The sequence below is a fragment of the Toxorhynchites rutilus genome, chromosome 1, assembly GCF_029784135.1.
Source record: "Toxorhynchites rutilus septentrionalis strain SRP chromosome 1, ASM2978413v1, whole genome shotgun sequence".
Classification (NCBI taxonomy): domain Eukaryota; kingdom Metazoa; phylum Arthropoda; class Insecta; order Diptera; family Culicidae; genus Toxorhynchites; species Toxorhynchites rutilus.
In genome coordinates this window covers 13,404,030-13,422,532 of record NC_073744.1, presented here as the reverse complement: position 1 = coordinate 13,422,532, position 18,503 = coordinate 13,404,030, and the positions used below count along the sequence as shown (strand labels likewise).

At 40.7% G+C, this 18,503-nt stretch overlaps 1 protein-coding gene across 1 annotated transcript in view; it reads right to left on the bottom strand.

Moving 5' to 3' along the window:
• LOC129767746 (band 4.1-like protein 5) overlaps positions 1 to 18,503 on the bottom strand; it is a 171,477-nt gene that overhangs the window by 63,027 nt on the left and 89,947 nt on the right. The gene's annotated exons all lie outside the window — the stretch shown is intronic.

Below are 18,503 nucleotides of genomic sequence, written 5' to 3'. Positions count from 1 at the left end.
AGTAATTATTTGCTTCCTACTCATATAATGCTGCGACCAAATACATTTCGTTTTGGATTTTTCAATCAAGTGCAATCAACGTAAGAACGTAGGATTTCCCGCTCTACGCGCACTGGCAAACAATGTTTACTCAACAATTTCTCAAACGAAAAATGGGTGTTGTGAGAAAGGATTAGCGAACGCAAAAACGACAAACGGGAGAAAGAGATGTTTGGAGGTTGAAGGAAATTGGCAGAAAACATCTTTATTTTATCTTTCGAATAATGTGATTCATAGCACTTCGTTTTGCCAGAAAGAGATTATTATTGCTCAAAGGAGGAATCGAGTCCTCCGAGGAAATTACCCAGCGCAAATTAGAGTCGACTATCGATTGCGGCATTCGTACACAAATATTTTTATAATGCAGTTTCATCAAAGTGATTTCTTCGATATGAGGAAATATTCACTACATAATGTCATGTATTTCATATTCTTCATTATCAAATCCATATCCATGGCTCCTATCGGTATCGACTTATCATTGACACCACGATTTTCGCTAAATGCTCATTTCAGTTCGACCTGCAAAAAACTTTTCAGAACTCTTATCCATCAAATTTGGAGCCCTGAAAAGAGCCGTTGATTATATGCTAAGCTAATAGCACGATCTCCTCGGATACGATGGGCCAGCTGGATGTCCTTGGGCATGATGTGACGCGTTTTGCATGGATAGCACACAAATTGGTTTCTTCGAATAGGCCTCCTGCGGTGTCATAACCGCGGAACTTTGGAAGCGCAAGTCGGTTTTGAAGTCCTGAGCAATTCCACGAATCAAATGCTGCAAAGGGAGATTGCGGATCAGCAATTCGGTCGACTTCTGATAGCGACGAATTTCACGCAAAGTTCCCGGTCGATAGCGATGTGGTCACACTCCCACAGCTGCTACATTTATCCGAGCTGCTTTCGTGGTCCTTTACCACCAAAAGACTAACGAGCTGTCAGCTTGGTCCCGATGAAACGAGTCATCACGGTGCGAGAGTAGAGTAAGAAATGAACGAAAGCAAAGGAAGCATCATATTATAAACCATAAAAATATAAAATGTAAACCCCACCCTCTTTATTATATTCGTAGCTTAGCCTGAGAGAGAAACGAATAACATCGAAGTATACAGTAATGTATTTGAATCCGGACACTTTGCGTTACATTTAATATCATACCGCAGCCATAACATTTTGTGCATGTTGAATTAATACGATTGATAAGTAACTATCAAGTAGCTATCAGTAACTGTATTAGTAACTAATAATCGCATAAATTCAACATGAAAAAAAATTTATCACTGTGATATGATATTGAATGTAATGCAAAGTGTCCGGATTAAAAAGCGTCCGGATTCATAAACATTACTGTAAAAGAGAGTTAACTCGACTGAAAATTTTTCAGTTCGGCCTGCAAAAACGAAATTAATTGGAAGAGTACAGCATAATGCATAGACGTGAGTATGAGCTTCCCCATTTCACATTCCAATAAGATTAATGGGTTTCCAAGAGGGCGCGCTACATACGGATACGAATGATTTAAATAACCTGTTTTCGAAGCTATTATTAAGCTATTGAAACAATTTTTCAAGTCAATAGATAGCAATCATATAACTCTTGGACACTTTATCTTTTGTATGAAATTTGTATGAAATGATCCAAAGCAGAATGAATCACGCTTAAAGAAGGGATGGATTTTTTCTTGAAATTTACTCAGCAAAAATAATCCCCTCGTCCCAACAATTAAAAACGACAAACGGCAAACAGTTTCATCAAAGTGATTTCTTCGATATGGGAATATAATTCACTACATCATGTCATATATTTCATATTCTTCATTATCAAATCCATATCCATGGCACTTATCGGTATCGAATTATCATCGACACAACGATTTTCGTTAAATGCTTCTTCAGTTCGGCCTGCAAAAAACTTTTCTGAACTCTTATCCATCAAATTTGGAGCCCTGAAAAGGGCCGTTGATTTTATGCTAAGCTAATAGCACGCTCTCCTCGGATACGATGGGCCAGCTGGATGTCCTTGGGCATGATGCGACGCGTTTTGCATGGATAGCACACAAATTGGTATCTTCGAATAGGCCTCCTGCAGTGTCATAACCGCGGAACTTTGGAAGCGCAAGTCGGTTTTGAAGTCCTGAGCAATTCCACGAACCAAATGCTGCAAAGGTAGATTGCGGATCAGCAATTCGGTCGGCTTCTGATAGCGACGAATTTCACGCAAAGTTCCCGGTCGATAGCGATGTGGTCACACTCCCCGCGGCTGGTGCACTTATCCGAGCTGCTTTCGTGGTGCCTTACCACAGAAAGACTAACGAGCTGTGTGCTTGGTCCCACACAAACGAGTCCTCACGGTGCGAGAGTAGAGTAAGAAATGAACGAAAGCAAAGGAAGCATCTTATTATAAGCCATAAAAGTCCAGAATGTAAACCCCACCCTCTTTATTATATAAGCTTACTGTATACTTACTTCGATGTTATTCGTTTCTCTCTCAGAGTAAGCTACGAATATAATAAGGGTGGGATTTACATTTTATACTTTTATGGTTTATAAAATGACGCTTCCTTTGCTTTCGTTCATTTCTTACTCTACTCTCGCACCGTGAGGACTCGTTTGTGTGGGACCAAGCACACAGCTCGTTAGTCTTTCGGTGGTAAGGCACCACGAAAGCAGCTCGGATAAGTGCACCAGCCGCGGGGAGTGTGACCACATCGCTATCGACCGGGAACTTTGCGTGAAATTCGTCGCTATCAGAAGCCGACCGAATTGCTGATCCGCAATCTACCTTTGCAGCATTCGATTCGTGGAATTGCTCAGGACTTCAAAACCGATTTGCGCTCCCAAACTTCCGCGGTTATGATGCTACAGGGGGCCTATTCGAAAATAACAATTTGTGTGCTATCCACGCAAAGCGCGCCACATTATGCCCAAGGATATCCAGCTGGCCCATCGTATCCGAGGAGAACGTGCTATTAGCTTAGCATAAAAAATCAACTGCCCTTTTCAGGGCTCCAAATTTTATGGATAAGAGTTCAGAAAAGTTTTTTACAGACCAAACTGAAAGGAATATTTTCGTTTGGACGCCATTCAGCATCGAGAAAATTTCGGAAAGATCTAATCATTGCTGAAAAATAATCTGCCAGTTCCCTGGGAATTGAAAAATACATTCATGCGAAAGAGTTTATTTTAATGTTTTCTAACCATATAACACAGCGACCAAATATTTTTCAATCAAGTGCTATTAACAGGTGGCTATCGAGTTAGCAATAACCACTGGAGGGCTGGAAAGAATCAATCATTGCTGAAAAATAATCTGCCAGTTCCCCTGGGAATCGAAAAATACATTCATGTGAAAGAGTTTATTTTAATGTTTTCTATCCATGTAACACTGCGACCAAATATTTTTTAATCAAATGCTACTAACAGGTGGTTATCGAGTTAGTATTAACCACTGGTGGACTTCGAGTATCGAGGAAAATCTGAAAAGAATTAATCGTTGCTGAAAAATACTCTGCCAGTTCCCCTGGGAATTGAAAAATACATTGATGCGAAATAGTTTATTCTAATGTTTCTATCCATATAACACTGCAATCAAATACATTTGGTTTTGTGATTTTTCAATCAATCGCAATTAACAGGAAAGCTTCTGAAAATTATTCTTCCCCATCATATTTCCGTATCCAATATTGGATGCATAAAACCTTGTGCCTCCAACGTAACGCTCTCGTTTTCGAAGTCCCCCAAATATTCATTCATTCAGAACGAATTCAGATTCAACTTCAAACAAATGATCTCTAAATCAACGATAGTCCTACGTTACCCTTGCGGTTATACCATAGATATAACCCACTTCCTGTTTTTTTCAACGAGAAAATAAATTACTATGATCAATGATCAAAATATCAACAATGATCAAAATATATATATATTATTTTTAAAATTTTTTTTCCCAAGTTCCCATAGTGTACTGCCCTCTTAAAATTAAGTTTTTCTTTTTTCACGATAGCACGAACATATCCATATCTGGTTCTCTTCTCTGGACGATGCGCCGATAGCAGATAATACGGTTCTATTTTTTTGAATTGTTAAGTTTGTTGATTTGTTCAGCGTTATCAGTTGTTGTAGTTAATGGCGCGTTTTCTGATGCAGGTCCCGCAATTGTTCTCGCTTGTTGTTTAATCGATTCGAACGAGTTCACCATTCGTGTGAGTTGTGAAAGCGTCACTTCATGTGACAACTTTTCTCTCAATTCCGTTGGTGCATAGTATATTACCTTATCAATAATCCTCAGTTCCCGACTCTCTACATTCGTGTCCCTCAAAATCACATCGTTTCCCCTGTTCCGAACATCGCATTAAGAATTTTGACAACGTTTCGCAGGATCCAGCCTGAGTAGTTGCGGGCAGGGCCTGACAATTTCACTTCAATTAGCACATCGTCACTCAATAATGTGTCTATCGCTTCTCAGAACAGAACCAGAACCATGCAGGCTAAAAATATGTCTATTCTCTTTTCACGCACAATAAGAAAAATATCTCGTCTCTTTCGTACATATTCATTTCATTTCACGTTGATTCCTTTCATTCTGCAAACAAAAGCGACGTTAGAAATCGTCACTTGGAAATTAATTTGAAGCATCCATGTATTCTGGCAGTTTGTATAGAAATGAATGTTTCCTTGTTGCATTCGAAACTTATTCACTGAAACTAATGAAAACGGTGCAGGAGTAATTATTTACCGGTGCTAGTTGTCAGCGTGAAATTAGTGATGAAACGGATAGTGGTTTGGTCGGATACTGGATACCGGTCAGCTTCGAGTCCGGATAGCCGAGTATTCGACAGCCCGATGTTTGTGTTTGTGCTTGTTTGTGTGCGTGCACGTGTATTTGTGTGGGTGTTTGTGTATGTTCGCGCGTTTTTTGGGTGTTTGTGTGCGTGTGTGCGCGTGTTTTTTTTGCTTGCATGCAGTGTGCGCTTTTTTATGCGCGGGTATGTGTAGGCGTGTTTGCGCGCATTTGTGCGTGTTTGTGTGCGCGTGTTTTTTTCTTGCTTGCGTGCAGGTGTGCGCGTTTTTTGTGCGTGGGCATGTGTGAGTGTGTGTGCGTACGTGTGCACGTATTTGTGTGCGTGTGTGCACGTGCGTGCTCGTTTCTTTCCGTGCGTGCGTCTGTGCGTGTGCACGTTTGTGCGCGTGTATGTGCTTGTGTGTGCGCGTTTGTGCGCACCTGTGCGTCCATTTGTATGTTTGTGTGCGCTCGCGTTTTTTGTGCACATGTTTGTGCATGTTTGCGCGTGTGTGTGCGTGTTTGTGCACGCATTTGGTATTCTGCGTGGGCACGCTGAAAGCGCAAAATCGCGTAATTTCAAGCAAATCGCATAAAAAAAATAGCGTACTTTTAAGCGAATAGCGTAAAAAATATCAAGCAAAAAACGCCTAAAAATGATTCCATTGTAAATAACATGCTTCTTCGTAACATGGAATACATGTTTGATACAGGAAATATAATAAAATAAAGACAGCTCAAATCGGACTATTCCACTTGTAAATTGAAGAATTTTTAACACGGTCCGCGACGATCCATTTTGGTAAAATAAAACTTACGTTTGAAAGCAGCAAGCATCCTCTAACATGCGAAATGAAAATAAATATAACCCGTTCAAGCAGTTTTAATCGTCAGTGAAAGCTTTTGTTTTTATACTTGTAAGAGAACGAAAAACCATTGCGATCTATTGAGAAATGCTCGAGTTATAAGCGTTCCAAATCTTGCATTTTTTCCTACTTGTTCAGTGCCTAGATTTCCATTTCACCCCCTATATCTTCCGGTTAGACGTAGTCCTACGTCAAAACCATTTCGAACGCCCTCGATGCCGCCTTATTCTGGATTTGCCACCAAAGAACAAACTTTTTTCTTCTGCTACCAGCTGCCGTTTTGCGATTGCGTTTGCCACTCGCTGCAACTGCCTGTTGTTGTCTTGATGTCCACCGAACCGAATGTGTTCTGTTCTGAATGCGGGTTTTTTTATCGTCGCGAGCAGCTTTACCAGCCAACTCGATCACTTCGACGGCCGAAACTATATAACGCCGGTGGACTGGTGCACTGGTACTCACGCGCTCGGCCTAGCTACCCTTGCGGGGAACTCCAGATCAACACGGTTCGAGCGGGATTTTGCCTTTCCCTTCACTTTTCCTCCTTTGCCATGTCCAGACATGGCTGCTTGGGTTGGTTTGTTGAAGTGTTTTGATGCGAACCGATGTGGTGGATACCGATGTGGTGTGAATGAGAATGATCGTTACGGCAGCGGAGCGGGGATTTGATCGCAATGCCAAAACCATTGCGATCTATTGAGAAATGCTCGAGTTATAAGCGTTCCAAATCTTGCATTTTTTCCTACTTGTTCAGTGCCTAGATTTCCATTTCACCCCCTATATCTTCCGGTTAGACGTAGTCCTACGTCAAAAGGAAAGGAACGAAACAAAAGAATCAATGTTACTGTATGCGTAGAGAATATTTCGTTTCCACTTCACCCCGATACACTGAAATTAATCCACCGAAAATGACTGTAGTGGAAGTGAGAGCGGTATGAATAAAATTCAATCACATTTATTAGCTTCGAAAATAACTAGCCCTGGTTGCGGGTATTAATTTACAAAATTCATTCCGTTTAAACTAATTATATTGCTTTGGTAAAAAGTGTTGATCGAGTTTTTCAATTGCTATTTTGTAAGGGTCGACTTCTAGTTCCTTGACTTCTTGTACATACGCTCCATTAATAGAAGAAAATAGGTCCTGTGCTCCCGCGGCCGAGTGGTTAGCGTCCCACACTATCATGCCGGGGGTTCGGGTTCGATTCCCGTTCTAGCCGGGAAATTTTTCGTCAAAGAAAATTCTTGCGGCTTGCACTGTGATCACGCGTATTCTAGAGCTTGCCACTCCAGAGTACATTCAAGGCGTGTTCCTCGGCATAGAAATCTCAACCAAGTATTACTAATAAAAATGACGCAAGTGATGCTGCGTTGAGAAGGCAAAAGTTCCACTGGAACGTTAGTGCCATCCAAGAAGAAGAAGCTCCTGCAATTCTGAGCTTCCCTTAGCTAGCAATAAGCCCTTGAGCTTGGAAGCGTTTTTCTCCACACTCGCAGCTACATTGGCTTTCCTTTTCCACCTCATCAATTTTTTTCGGGATAATGTTTCGGGGAGATGATTGAATTTGAAAGGATTTATTCCTTTCTGAAAAAATGCACAACAGTGGTGGTTTTCAAGGTAACTGATGAAAGTTGCTAAATTTAAAACTTTTTGCGATCTTAGCAACCCTCTTTTTCGCTCATTGGTTTTCGATGCTCATGGCAACGAAGTTTATTTTTTCGTTTTCCTTGCTATTAGCAACGGAGTGTCCTGCATGATGCAGTAGATCTTTGTTTTTTTAACTCAGGCTTTTACGCCTTTCCCTGCTTTTAGCAGCGGAGAGTCCGACTTAACGCAGTGGATACCGATCGTATCAGATAATCTTTTCTATTTCTTATAGCTTACCATCTTCCCAATCAAATCGATTAATCCTCGTCGTCAGATGTGGTACCTAGGAGCAGAGCTGCAATCCATCACCGTCAATGTCACAAAAAAGCTGACCATAGTCACTCAATTCCTCTCACGGCGCGTGAGATCCAAAAATTCAGTAGTGATACTCACTCTTTTGTTTCTGACACCTAACCAAATGACGGTTGGTTCTAATGCCTCTCACTGCCGATCGCTCTGTTTACAACTTTACGTTACGAGAGCGGTGGTTGTGGCGTATGATGGTAGTAGAAATGTGAGTGATCAGACATTTCCAATCATTTTTGACAATCGCGACGGTTGTTTAAATTTGTTCGTTGAAGTAGAAGTTGTTGCTGTTGTTAGAGATGTCTAAATTTTTCGTTTATTTGATTATCGATTAATCGTGGGGCCAATCTTCGATTCATTCGAACAATTGTCTTTCAGTATTCGATTAATCGAACGAGTATTTATTTCTTGTAGTTAGAATGAACAGACATTTATAATAAAAAATATTATGGTGTCATAATTTCAAAAATCACATAAAATATACTTTTAAAATAAACACGGTGCAGCATGATTTCCACCTTCCGGTTCGCGGGCGTTGTGAAGATCATTATATCATTGCGTAGCCGTTTCACGCCCGATTGGTAGTTTCCGCAGCAGACACATGATGCCAGTTTTCTTACTGGCCTGGAAGGACCGTATAACATGTGGGAAGTCTCCCTGGGAGCAAAGATTAATCAGATGCGTAACTTGCGTTTTGTGGCAGTCCAGTTTGGACAGCTGGCGCGGTCGGTAGCGGTCAACCCAGAGAGACATAGTACACAAAGCTATTTGATGTATAATGTATACAAAAATACTTGATGACTTGTCATTTTCGTGTTGGCCTTTGTCAGAGTAAATGTCATCATCTCCAGAGATACCAGATGATTTTTTGTGAAAGCCTTCGACAAAAAACTGAAATGTTGATGTGTATAAATGGCAGATATTTTTGTAACCGCGAAAATAGCAAAGTAATGTATGAAAAAAGGGGTTGTTAGCGCAGGGAATCAAGTCATAAAGAGTAGAAATACCATATCCCTGCAGTCTGCAACTGAAAATATAAGTCTGCAACAGAATAGACAGGACACTAAATATCAGTAAAATTGCGAACATGTCTGCTGATTTAGTATCCTTGCAATGATGAGAAACAAATTTGGTGAAAAAATCGAAGTCGAACGGGTTACAAAATGCATCATTTTGCTAATTTCAAACCCGATCGGGAGCCGGAATAGAGAGGATACGCAAGGCGTGTTATTCCACAAACTAAGTACTAATACAAATGACACGTGTATTACTACGTATAGTCGACGAAGTGCCGCTAAAAACGTTAAGGCCGTCTGAAAAGTTGAAAAGAAAATACATGCCTGAAAACACAATATTCTTCAAATTGTATTTAAAATGAAACTGTATATTCACATCTGGCATCCCTAGTCACGAAGAACGAACACAAAGAGGCGAATGTTGTGAATATCGCCAAACACCAAACCATCAGCTAGACTTTTGAGTGTCGCACTATTCTGACATTTCAGCGACAGGACACTCACCAAGGAGCTCGGATTTCTACTGTCAAGTAGAAGCTCACCATGTGTTAGTGTTGTGATAATACTCTTCTCACACTATTGGACTGGCTTTGGGATGGTCACCAAAGATAATCGTAGCACAAAATTTGTTGATTATCTTTGTGTGAGTACCATCACTTGATTCTCACGACAAATCGCAGCTCTGCCTAGGAGGTGTATTAGGCTTCTAATTCCCGACCACTGATTGAGTACGTGTTGTTCTCTCGGTAGTACAGTATATTCTGATTCTTTATTAATCATACATATCAAGGCCTACTAATATTAGATTGCACAAGTTTCATTCAGGAATTCAGTATTACGAAAATTTATTTTAAAACTAGGATCTAAGACATAGTCCGAATTTTGTTCCGTATGATAACGAGGAGATGAGGAGGAGATAAATATGTACATTAAATGAGACATGACACACATTCACATTAGACATGATGTCTTTGGTTGAGGCGCCGATCTTATCCGACTCTCCTCGTATCTATGAAAGTCAACTTGTCGTAGGTCGATGATTTGAACCGGTATATCAGTTTATTGACTTTTGGACGGTTACAACTGGTAATTATTGCAGGTGAATTGTCGTTACAACAAATAAAACTTAATGTATACAATCCGTATACCATAATTTGGTCAGTATAAACATGAAATACAACTTTGTGAGTTATGATTTCTAATTTCTGATCTTCTAATTATCTGTACTGCCAATACTTTGTTGTATGTTAAGTTTCTGCAATAATTGAACTGCCACCATAAAGCAGAACTGTCGGCTGCGCCTCAGTTTCGCTTTTGATGGAGGCAATTTGAACCTAATCTTGACACTGACCAGCCACATGTGCTGCTCTGATTGGGCCGATCATACATATACCAGCGCTACTTTATTGCCCATAATGATACCTAACTCGAACGACAATGAAATATTGCCCTGTTTTCCTCCTACCGGTAAGGGATGCTAGCGAGCTGCTAGTGCACATTTATGCAATTATTGTATGGGCGTTGATTTGAATCGAGTTTTAGAAAAAGGACCGCCCGTGTGCCGGATTGGTTCAAATTCAATAACTTCTCCAAGTGAAACCTTGATGTTGAAGATACGGTTTTATCCGGCGACGTGGTTAATCGTTTTCAAGCCTCAAGGTACGTTAAATTGGCTTGCATTAGGAGGTTTGGTGGCCGTCGTCAAGCGATTTGACATTTTGATTCACTTTTATCGTCGGTGAGTGTTTGTGGCGTTTCGCAATGTTCCTTTTCAAACACCTTTCCAGCTTCACTTCATGTGCTTATCGTAGAGATATGCATCCACCTGGTTTACAAAATATGACACCTCATATTTCAATCCGACCGAACAATTTGCATGTCCATCGATTCAGAGCAGGTGACAGGTGTCCACTTACATCCACTTGTTTCGACCACAGTTCAGAGATGGATATTGGGTAACAAAATGAAACGATGCGGTAAAACGTACACCTAGGGGCAGACACATATTAATTCCGAGAACATTTCACCGTGTTCCAATCGTAGAGAGGAAACCAAGAGAGCTGGAAGTGATCAAATTATGAACTCACGCCCACGGTTGAATAAAAAGAAAGGATAAAACTTGAATTCTCGATTCTAATCGATGCCATTTCCGACAATCTGATTGCTACTACCTCTCCATACCACAATCCGCACGAAATCGAACCAGATTGTTTTAATAAAAAGAATATAATCAGACAGAAAACAGAATCAGACATACGTCAACACGTTCAATGTCAACATCTTTCTACCACAATTATCGGGGCTGAAGTGGTACTAGCTTCGACAATGTCTGTGGTAAGGAACCACTGGAATTCTGATTCCCTCCTCGCTCTGTACCAGTCGAAAAAAGGGGTCATGACTTACCAGCTGAGTGTGACCTTTGCGCGACATACGACCAAAAGAACGCACACTGACCGAAGAAGGGGTCTGTGTGATGGACTTTTATGATCTTGTTAACCCAGCCGCAATGATAGTTGTATTTTCATAACATCACAGCAGGGAAAACAAAAACAAGATTCCGTCGATCGCAATTTAGCTCCGCATTCAAGTTGATAAGTCCGTGCCGATCGTGACATTCAATCATGACACCAACAGTCTGTTCATTTGCTTGATCCTATTTGAATACAGGTGGCCAATGAATCTGTTACGTCACGAAAACAATGTGTGATTATATTCACAGTCTCGGTTTGAGAATTATTATTTGTAGTTCTTTGTCAATCTATCCAACTCTACATTTTGCATTTTGAAGCAAAATTGAAGGCAATGAGCAATCATTATTTTTTTCACAAATCGGTCATTTGAACAAGCTCAGTTACATACAGTGACTCAAATCCGTAATCGTACTCCACCATACAGATCTCTTTTCCCTTCTTTTGAAAATCGAAAACAAGCTTTTGGAACATTCTATTTAGATAAAATCATAGTGTCATATGAGAGTTAAAAGGTTTCCTATCTGTTTTCAGAATAATGGTTTTTATTTCTCTAAAAATGGCGAATATATGTGCTAATGTATTAAAATTGACTCAAACTCATAATCGTACGCTGGTTGAAATCTCAACTCGAATTTGAAGGCGTTGTCCAATTTCCTAATCCATCATTAGTATGGTATCTCTCGTTCATTGCAACTATCTTTAGCTGTCTTTACCCTTATCTACTAGTTTTTTGTTGTATTCGGAAGGAATATTTATCATTTTTTTCATTAAGTGGTTTTCAAAATCGTTATTTTTAGAAATTTAATGGTTTCTAAATTTCCTACACAGATAACTTCCTCAGTTTTTTACTGGGATTGATGTTGGAAGATTATGGAGGAATATCAATAAATTTTGAGTAATTGTAATGTAATCATGTGCGAACTTCATATGTCTTGAGCTCTGGGTCATTGTCTTGGTAAAACTTGAATCCTCGATTCCATCCCATTTTGTTGACACTTTGCTTCATATTTTCCTTCAGGATGTTTACGTAAACAATCCGATCCAATACACCATCGATGAAAACCAAATTGCTCATACATGCACCCTCATACCATCCCTCCCACCACTACCATGTTTCAACTTGCTTCAGATTTTTTTTCACGTTTAATTCATCGTTGGCTTTCTCCATACGAAACGATAACCATCGGAGCCAAAAATATCAAATTAGGACCCGTCTATGGAAATAACCTCTTACCAGTAAGACATTGATGTGTTTCATGCTGTTTGGAATAATCAAATTGGCGTTACTCATTTTTTTGCTGAGAAACGGTTTGTCCCTCTGTGCCCGTGCATTCAAGCTGCTCTTCCTAGGCACATTACATTTTTGTTTGCTAAATTTGGTTTTTATCGATGATGTAATGGATCAGAATGTCTACTTGAACACCCTGAAGGAAAATATGAAGTATCAACAAAATGTGATTGGATCGAGGATTCAAGTTATGCCAAGACAATGACCCAGAACTCAAGACATATAAAGTTCGTACATGGTTACATTAGAATCGTTCAAAAGTTATTGATATTCCTCCATAATCTTCCGACATCAATCCCAGTAAAAAACCGAGGAAGTTATCTGCGTAGGAAATTTAGAAACCATTAAATTTCTAAAAATAACGATTTTAAAAACCTGTTGATGAAAAAATTGATGACAGCAAACCTTTTAACTCTCATATGACACTATGGTTTTATCTAAATAGAATGTTCCGAAAGCTTGTTTTCGATTTTCAAAAGAAGGGAAAAGAGATCTGCGTAGTGGAGTACGCTAACGGATTTGAGTCACTGTACCATCTGTCCCGATTTAGCAGAAGATGTCCTGATTTTGTGATGCTTTTGAGGCGCCCTGATTAGTTTAGAATTAATTTAGAATTTAGAAAATAAGTTGATTTTTAAATGTCAAAACGTAAGTGCCATTTTACCGACGATTTACGCCGGAAGTACCTTTGTCTCACAGAAAGACGTAATGAATTACCTACATTCAAAATCTCCTGTACATAGGAGCATTCTTTGTTCTTAATAAGTATAAGAATCGAATTTAATAAAAATTCACTGCAAGCGATGAATATCAATTTGGCTTGCGTGATTCTTCTTCTTGGATGGCTTTAACGTTCCAGTTCCAGGAACTTTTGCCTTCTCAACGTAGCATTACTTGCGTCATTTTTATTAGTAATACTTGTTTGAGATTTCTATGCCGAATAACACGCCTCAAATGTACTCTGGAGTGGCAAGCTCTAGATTACGCGTGACCACAGTGCAAGCCGGAAAAAATTTCTTTGACGAAAAATCCCCCGGCCAGAACGGGAATCGAACCCGAACCCCCGGCATGATAGTGTGGGACGCTAACCACTCTGCCACGGGAGCACGGCTTGCGTGATAATCATCTCAAATTATTGATAGTAGGGAAGGTGCAGGTTTATCTAAATTCATTCGTGCTGTTTTCATTCCATATGGGAATTAAAGTTCACGCGTCCTTGACAACACTCGCAGCTATGAATCTGATCGATTATCAAGATTCATAGAAATTGTGCGGATATGAAAAGAATGTATATAATAATGAACCCTACAGATGCTGACCAGACTGATTAAGGCTACGATGGATAGAATACAGTGGTGTGGATTATCCGACTCATTCGAGTCCCGCAGGGAGCTTCGACAAGGTGATGATCTCTCTTGCCTGCTGTTCAACATTGCGCTAATAGAGGGTGTTACGAGACGAGCGGCGTATAACTTGCGTGGTACGATCTTCAATGGATCCAGTCAATTCATCTGCTTCGATGGTGACGTAGACATTGTCGGCAGAACATTTGAGACGGTACTGGAACATTACACCAGACTTAAGTACGCTAAATACATTCTGGCTTTCAGATACGAGCACGACAGAATCCGACTAGCTAGTAGTGTAGTGATCGACGGCGATGAGTAGTGGAGCAGTTTGTCCAGCTTAACTCAATGGTAACGTCTAATAATGATACTAGCCGCGAGATCCCGAGACGCATTATCAATGGGAGTCGTATCTACTATGGTCTCCACAAACACTTGAGGTCTAACAGACTCAGCAATCATGCGAAATGTTCCCTATACAGAACGCTCATAAGACCGGTTAGTCTCTACGGGCACAAAACGTGGACAACATTCGAAGAGGGCCTGCGAGCACTCGGAGTCTTTGAACGACGTGTGTTAAGAACCATTTTCAACGGTGTGCGGTAGGACGGAGTATGGAGGCGAAGACTGAACCAAGAGCTCAAGCAGTTCACCGGCGGATCCAGTTTCCTGAAAGTGATCAAAGCAGGAAGGACACGTTTGGCAGGACATGTTACAAGAATGTCGGAAAACTATCCTGCTGAAATTGTGTTCATCGGGAATCCGGCGAGACGACGAGGATCGCGACGAGCAAGGTGGTTAAACCAAGTGGAACAGGACATGGTGAGCACGGGGTGCCCGTGGAATTGGAGAGAGATAGCCACGAACCGAGTTAATTGAAGATGAAATATTAATCAGGCCATGAAGACGTTAAGCCAGAATAAATAAATAAAAAATTTCAAAAAAATGATAAAGGTTTGGTCATAATCGTAGTTGTGACAGGTGTCCTGATTTTTAATACGACCAGATGGTATCCCTACAGTTACATAAGTTTGAAGGAGCCAAATTCTATATCTAATTTTAGTTCTAAAACAAGTTTACGATTTTTCTTATTTTACGGTTAATAGGATGCGGAACCGTTTACTCGCGGACGACTTGAGGTTAGTAGGGTGACATTTTTTTTAATTGTGGAGAGGGACATAATGAGATGTGGACAATACTGATGATTAAACACGGAGGTCGATAATTTTAAGGAAAAGATAGATTTGGGACATGTAATCATGGTCTAACCGAGCCAACACATCCCGCTCCGGCACATTAGGTTGTTTCCGTCGGGCCCGAAGAGAGTTTTCTAAATTCGACATGCTCACCACAAACGCAGAGATTGTTGCTGACAAGATTTATACGAAATAACAGCGCTTCTAATCAACTGTGATTGGACATGAGTCCGGAGAAGGTACGAATAAAATCCCGACTCAAGTCTAGACTTGTGAACCACGGTTTGAGGCTAACCATAGGGAAAATCGAGTGAAGCCACCGGCCCAACTCATCTTCGTTCCATTTACGTTGCCAGTTAGCGATGGTATTTTTACGGACTAAAGAATAAAATTCATTGAAGGCGATTTGACGCTGATAAATATCGCCTTCAATTGCACCTACCTTTGCTAATGAGTCAGCCCTCTCATAACCCGGAATTGAGCAATGTGAAGGGACCCAGACAAAGGTAATGACATAACAGCGTCTGGATAAAGCACTCAAAATTTCTCGTATTCTCTCAAGGAAGTACGGCGAGTGCTTTTCCGGCCTCACTGAACGGATAGCTTCGACAGAGCTAAGACTATCCGTTACATTGTAATAGTGTTCAACAGGTCGCTGTCAATTCAGCAATATATACCGAACAAGGATACTGAAGACCGGGGGAGGTACTAAAAAAAAGCGTTGAACACTCCAAATCCTGTGGACTCGTTCATAGAGAACCCATCAGTAAAGTACATATTATTACATATTATGGACAGATCAAAATGTACAGAGGAATTGATGTAGTCAGGAAAACAAACACGGTTGGGGAAATATACAAAGAAAGAATCAACCTGCATGGAGATGAATTAATTATATGAACTCATGTATCCATCGTGAACTTAGCTCGATTAGCTGCTCAAAATTTCCAATCACCAATGGGTTCATAACCTTACACCGAATGAGGAACCGAAGAGATAATAAATTGAAGCGATCTTTTAGTGGGTGTGCATCTGCCAAAACCTCGAGACTCATGGTGTGTGTTGAGGGGATACATCCCAACGCAATACGGAGACCAAGATACTGAATTCACTCGAGATTAATTATATGTGTTTTGACAGCTGATTGAAAACAGAAACTGGCATACTCCATCACCACACAAATTATTGAACGTAGAGGTGTCGGAAGCCGCGTTCAAACTGCTCAGCCGTTAAGGAGTTCATAATACGCGTCATATTTTGTTGAATGTCTGGAACATAGTCAAAACGGTCCCCTTTCATAGCGTTCTTTAGATTGGGAAACAAGAAAAAATCTGCCGGGGCGAGGTCCGGAGAATAGGGGGATGGGTGATGACAGTCACCTTTCGTTTGGTTAGGAACTGCGCAACCAAAATCGCGATGTGCGCGAGCATATTGTCATGAAGCAAAAACCATTTTCCAGATCGGTACTGGTCGGGCCGCACACGCCGTATCCGTGCCAATAATCGTTCCAGGACACTTCTGTAGAAGACCGCATTCACTGTTTGCCCTGGAGGCACAAAATTTGATGGCGACTCTCTGCTACATAATTGAAATTGTGGCGCGACAAAAAATCACTGCGTCACTCTTATCAGCCAAAACTAGCTACTGAATCGAGATAGCGGTTTACGGTAGAAACGGTAGCTGGCCGGAAGTTGGCGGAAAGTAACTCGCGCGTTGGAGCAGAGATTGTGCCACTTCCCGCTTTTAGCGCGCGGTAGTGTCGGAATTTTTTGAATGCACTGTGTAAGATTTTCTGGATGTGCGCCCTACCAGGTGCCAGTTAATTTTTCGAAAGTTTATTCTTTGATGGCATTTTTCACTCACATACCTAATATGGGCCCCAAGTACATTTGGAGTCGAACCAGACCCCAAGATACTTGAATGACATACCATAAGTGATCGGGTTTATGCTTCCTAGAAAAGACGATCAACTCGGTTTTCTTCATGAAAAACTCAATCCCTAGACTAATGACCCAGGTTAAAAAGTATCTTGTAAGGGTTCTTGCAGGTCGGATTCGTTTGAACCTACGACAGACACCACTCCATCATCTGCAATTTTGTGTAAGGCCATTGTCGATGTCGCTTACATAGAAGTTGTACAAAAGCAGGCTTGAACAGGAGTCCTGGGAGAGTCCCATGAAGGAGACCCGACTTACTATCGAATCCCCATGAGAAAAGTTCAAATGTTTCTCACAAGCAAGTTATATAACATATTATTCAATAGAGACGGCAGCCTCTGAGAGTGTAGTTTGTCTGACAAAACCGCTATGGAAACAGAATCAAAAGCCCCCGTTATGTCCAAGAATACTGAAGCCATTTTTTTTTCGGCATAAGCCATTTGAATTTCTGAAGAAAGCAAACCAAAACAATCATTCGTCCACTTGTCCCTGCGAAACCCATATTGTGTAACTGAGAGTAGGCCATTCGTTTCAACCCGTCAACCAAAGCGAAACAAGATCATTTTCTCCAACAATTTCCGAATATAAGACAGCATTGCTATTGGGCGGTACGAATTGAAGTCGGACGCGTGTTTTCCGGGTTTTTGAATAGTTATAACTCGTACTTGACACCAATCATCCGGAACAATATTATGTTTTAGAAACTTATTGAATAAATTCGACAAGCGATGTTTTGTCACATCGGGAGGGTTTTCAACAAGATGAACTTAAGCCGATCCGATCCCGGAGCAGAATTGTCACAAGAAAGAAAAGCAAAAGAGAATTCTACCACCGAAAACTCGGTATCAAGATCGCACCTATTATGTATCTATCATTTTTTTTGCACGCGAGCGGAGTCGGGGCAAATCTCCCGAGCAAAATTGAAAATCCATCGATGTAAATATATTTCGCTTTCGTTCGACAAAGAGCGATTTCTCACGTTTCGAGCCACTATCCATAATTTTTCCATTAATGTTTCTCGTGACAAACCTTCCACGAAATTTCGCCAATAAGCACGTTTTCTCCATTTGATCAAGTTTTTAAATTCAGTTTCAAGGGCTAAATACGTTTGAAAATTTTCGATGGTTCCACGTTTCCGAAAAGCTTTAAATGCATCCGATTTTTCTACATAAAGCTGACTATCCACGAATTGGAAGGCCTTCGACGAATAGTGAAACCTGGGATGGGTTTCGTTTGAGCGTGAACCGCGCTGTTATAAATCAAACGAGAAAGGAAGTTATACTTCTCCAATGGAGGTAAACCATCTCTTGAATTGATGGCTAAAGCAATCGCGTCCGCATATTCTTTCCAGTCAATGTGTCTATGTAAGGTCATATCACATGTTTAAAGATTCAGAAGAATTCGACCCAGTGATGATGGAAATTTTGATTGGCAAGTGATCACTACAGTTGGGATCCTGGATTATGTTCCACTTGCAATATAATGATATTACATTCGAGCAAAGTGAAAGGTCAAAAGCACTCGGGTTAGCAGGAGATTTCGGTATACGTGTTGTTTCCACAGTGCTCAACACGGTCACATTGAAGCTGTTACAAAGGTTCCCCCCCAGGCGGTTCC